Below are 5,453 nucleotides of genomic sequence, written 5' to 3' on the forward strand. Positions count from 1 at the left end.
TTTGCCTTTTGCATAAACACACCATGACATCCAGTTACACCCAGAATAGCTTTGTTTGCAGTAATTTCATCCACACCAAGAAAACGTTTAACCAAGCATGTTATATCATTTCAATTTTGTCATGACATTTAATACCCAATACATCAATATAGGGGCGATCGTAACTGTGTTACAAGCAATCGAGAGTCTCTGTTTTAACTTTCATCTCGTAACATAACACATGAGTGGCATAACGTTGCTGTCCTGAAATGTGCATTTGAGTAAAGAAGATGAAATCCCAACAGTGGATGATATTAATACAAACATGCCAGCTGCAGTTTTCATATGTGACACAAGCCTCAGGTCATAAATGACCCATCCCCCACGCCACCCCATCCCCCCTTTTAGAACAGTGATATGAACAGAAAGATGTCGGAACGTTGATACATCTACAGGGTCAGTAATGCCTGGTTGTCTGATGGTACATTAAATAACTGACTACACGAAAACAACAAAATGTATGCAATATGTTCATTTTTATTCTTGTACGTGAGAAATGCCAACACTGTTTTTTGTGGAAAATTGTTTATTGAAAAAGTATTGTCCAGGCCCCGTTTCACAAAGCTCTCCTAAGCCTAATATCTCGTAATTTTTCTCGTATAATTCCTACCTCCTATACTGTAACACTGACTTACGATAGTCGTAGCGCTACAAGAGCTTTGTGAAACGGGGCCCTGGCATGACACATGATGAGATGGTGTCGGAGGCTTTGGAAATCTACCGAGGCGTTTGGCATCAGTATCTCGTATATCCTCCACGTGCCTGGATGACAGCCTCCACCCGTCTCCTCATGCCACCAGTGAGCTTCCGGATACGTTCCCGAGGTAGTTCCCGTCGAGCAACACACCACTGCAGACGTTTCTGAGCCAGAGTTGGAAGCCTGGTGACCCTTCAGGACCTCAGACTAAGAGCCTTGATACGATTACGCACGGGTTTGGTTAACAAACGTCTTTTGGGCACCCAGAGTTACTTCAAACGATTGCTGGAATCGAAGGGTTCACGTCTAATGTAACGAGACAGATTGCGATCTTCCTCTGGAGTGGTGTGCTACATTGTGTTATACTGTGTTAGGCCCGGTGGAGTCAACTAATGGTTAAAGTGTTTGCTCGTCACGCCGAAGACCGGGGTTCGATTCCCCACATGGGCACAATAAACTCATTATGCTAACATTGACAGTATAATGTAACAGTCACTTGCCATTTAGATTTGGTAATGTTTCACATCTTCTAATATTGTTATGCAATTATGTCATGTCGTAGTGGGGCAGTGGGGTAGCCTAGTGGTTAAAGCATTCTCTCGTCCTGACGAAGACCCGGGTTCGATTCCCCAGGTGGGTACAATGTGCGGAGCCCATTTCTGGTGTCCCCCGTCGTGATATTGCTGGAATATTGCTAAAAGCGGCGTAAAACTAAACTCACTCACTCACTACACTGTGTTACTTTTTATATGTTCAAGTAACCTCTTGATCAGAAACTGAAATACACATGAGATATACACTTCCTAGGTCAGTTATCTGTCTTTGTTCATTGATGACTTAGCTTGTTTGTATTTTATCAAAATTACTTTTTTACTGAAAGTCACTCCAGCTTCAGCATTAGCCCGAGACATTAGCACAGCTTAAATAGGGTTGAGGAAGAAGATTGTTGTATACCACAGAATCGTAATGTGAGATACTTTCAGCTTGCATGGCACTGGCTAATGGTGATGTCATACACATAAAGATACCCGAAACAATCTGGTGTCTAATGGTGTTGTAACCAATGAAAGTTTTCGACCCAACAAAACAGTAAACAGTTCCGTATTGTGCATAGTAAAATTTAACTTGCTAGGAAGTTTGGCGATCGTGCAATTTCAGCAGAGAACAGCGTTCACATCCTGCCAAGGCGACGTTCCAAACACATCACTCCATTGCAGATTTCTTTTTCCGCCCACAACGCATCTGAACATGGTCGACAACTAATTAGGATGTAGAGGACGACTTCGGCGAGAATCTGGAAAGCGAGTGTATGTATGTCCAGCGATCATATGATATCACAGCCAGATATTACGTGGGCGCCTCATATCGATTTGACATAAGAATGACTGAAATACAGGAATACTATAGATAAATGAAATAACAGTAATATTAGTCTTCTTTCTTCACATGAAATGAGCTTAAGGAAGACATGAGCACCAAACAGAACCGACACAAACAACACAGGGCATCATCCAGACAGCCTGGCGCAGTGGAAAGAGCAGCTGTCCAGCAGGTCGGTTGCTCAGTACCAGGCTGTGTCATACCCAAAGACCTTAAAACCTGGGACCTGTTACCCTTGTCTGTCGCTCGGCATTAACGGGGTAGAACGGGGACCCTGCTGGGAGGATGTGAATTGTGTCTGTACGAGGTACCGTGTCATGATTTCTCAGTGGACAGAAACAGCTTGGCTCGAACATATACACACAAAGAGAGACATACAAACACACATACAAAGAGAAACATACACAGGAACATTCAAAGAGATACATACACAGACACATACAAACAGAAACATACGCAGACACCCAGGCGCTCGCTCACGCACACACACACGCACACACACAACACATACACACATTTAAACGTTCATGTACGCCACCATATGATAACCTAAAACAAACGCCCCACAAGAAGTAATACAATAGATAATAGATAATGTCAGCTTTGGCATGAAGGACATTTTGTTTAACAATGCAGTTCGATTATTATTGCACGCTTCACCCTGCTGCTTATAGACTAATAACACACACGCACACACACACGCAAACACAAACGTTCAGGTGTACCACCATATAATAACCTAAAAACAACGCCTCAAAAGCAGCAATACAATAGGTAATAATGTTTTATGATTCTATTTTATGTTAAACAATGATGTTGGGAATACTTTAACAAGGGTAGTGCCGCAACTTGGATCATCCTCACGTGCAAATGATATAAGTGTTCTTGGACTTGCGTACCTTTAACCGTATCTGATAGATTAGAGTTTGGGTGTAACTAAATCACATACTACACACATATCAACTACAATATCCCAGTATTATGTACCATCCATCAGTTGCTGTTACAGCTACGGTGTAACAGCCGACTTCAATGAAATTAGGAAAAACTCAATCTCCGCTCGGCACTCATCATATAACCATACCAATAATTTTGAAACTCACTTATGTCAGTTATTTCGAAATGAAACAAGGAATATGACAGCATTTGTGAGATAAAAATATCTTGTCACTCATCTTGGCACGCTAAGGAGACCAAAGATGTTTTGCTTACTTGACATTTCCTGTGCGACAATTTCCGAGTGAGAAGTGTGGGCAGAGAATGAAGGCAAGGATTTGTATGTGGTTCCGTCTAATGCCAGCGCTAATATCCATTTTTTTTCATGCCCCAGACCAATATATAACTTGCTTTGATGTGCCTGTTACATAATGTTGTCATCATGTCTGAAAGTTCAACAATGTTACAGCATGACAAATGTATCTGTTTGCGTGATGTGCCTGCTACATAATGTTGTCACCATGTCTGAAAGTACAGCAATGTTACAGCATAACAAATGTATATGTTTGCGTGATGTGCCTGTTACATAATGTTGTCACCATGTCTGAAAGTCCAGCAATGTTACAGCATGACAAATGTATCTGTTTCGTGATGTGCCTGTTACATAATGTTGTTACCATGTCTGAAAGTACAGCAATGTTACAGCATAACAAATGTATATGTTGCGTGATGTGCCTGTTACATAATGTTGTCAGCATGTCTGAAAGTCCAGCAATGTTACAGCATGACAAATGTATATGTTGCGTGATGTGCCTGTTACATAATGTTGTCAGTACTGTTACATAATGTTGTCAGCATGTCTGAAAGTCCAACAATGTTACAGCATGACAAATGTATCTGTTTGCGTGATGTGCCTGTTACATAATGTTGTTACCATGTCTGAAAGTCCAGCAATGTTACAGCATAACAAATGTATATGTTGCGTGATGTGCCTGCTACATAATGTTGTCACCATGTCTGAAAGTCCAACAATGTTACAGCATGACAAATGTATCTGTTTGCGTGATGTGCCTGTTACATAATGTTGTTACCATGTCTGAAAGTCCAACAATGTTCCAGCATAACAAATGTATCTGTTTGCGTGATGTGCCTGTTTCATAATGTTGTCACCATGTCTGAAAGTTCAACAATGTTACAGCATGACAAATGTATATGTTGCGTGATGTGCCTGTTACATAATGTTGTCAGCATGTCTGAAAGTCCAGCAATGTTACAGCATGACAAATGTATATGTTGCGTGATGTGCCTGCTACATAATGTTGTCACCATGTCTGAAAGTCCAACAATGTTACAGCATGACAAATGTATCTGTTTGCGTGATGTGCCTGTTACATAATGTTGTCATCATGTCTGAAAGTCCAGCAATGTTACAGCATGACAAATGTATCTGTTTGCGTGATGTGCCTGCTACATAATGTTGTTACCATGTCTGAAAGTACAGCAATGTTACAGCATAACAAATGTATATGTTGCGTGATGTGCCTGTTGCATAATGTTGTCACCATGTCTGAAAGTCCAGCAATGTTACAGCATGACAAATGTATATGTTGCGTGATGTGCCTGTTACATAATGTTGTTACCATGTCTGAAAGTACAGCAATGTTACAGCATAACAAATGTATATGTTGCGTGATGTGCCTGTTACATAATGTTGTCATCATGTCTGAAAGTCCAGCAATGTTACAGCATGACAAATGTATATGTTGCGTGATGTGCCTGCTACATAATGTTGTCATCATGTCTGTAAGTCCAGCAATGTTACAGCATGACAAATGTATCTGTTTGCGTGATGTGCCTGTTACATAATGTTGTCATCATGTCTGAAAGTCCAACAATGTTACAGTGTGACAAATGTATATGTTGCGTGATGTGCCTGTTACATAATGTTGTCATCATGTCTGAAAGTCCAGCAATGTTACAGCATGACAAATGTATCTGTTTGCGTGATGTGCCTGTTACATAATGTTGTCATCATGTCTGTAAGTCCAGCAATGTTACAGCATGACAAATGTATCTGTTTGCGTGATGTGCCTGTTACATAATGTTGTCATCATGTCTGAAAGTCCAACAATGTTACAGTGTGACAAATGTGTATGTTGCGTGATGTGCCTGTTACATAATGTTGTCATCATGTCTGTAAGTCCAACAATGTTACAGCATGACAAATGTATATGTTGCGTGATGTGCCTGCTACATAATGTTGTCATCATGTCTGAAAGTCCAACAATGTTACAGTGTGACAAATGTGTATGTTGCGTGATGTGCCTGTTACATAATGTTGTCAGCATGTCTGAAAGTCCAGCAATGTTACAGCATGACAAAATGTATCTTTCCGTCATGT

Source organism: Haliotis rubra, unplaced genomic scaffold (genome assembly GCF_003918875.1).
Source record: "Haliotis rubra isolate DU_JTF1 unplaced genomic scaffold, ASM391887v1 Scf161, whole genome shotgun sequence".
NCBI lineage: Eukaryota > Metazoa > Mollusca > Gastropoda > Lepetellida > Haliotidae > Haliotis > Haliotis rubra.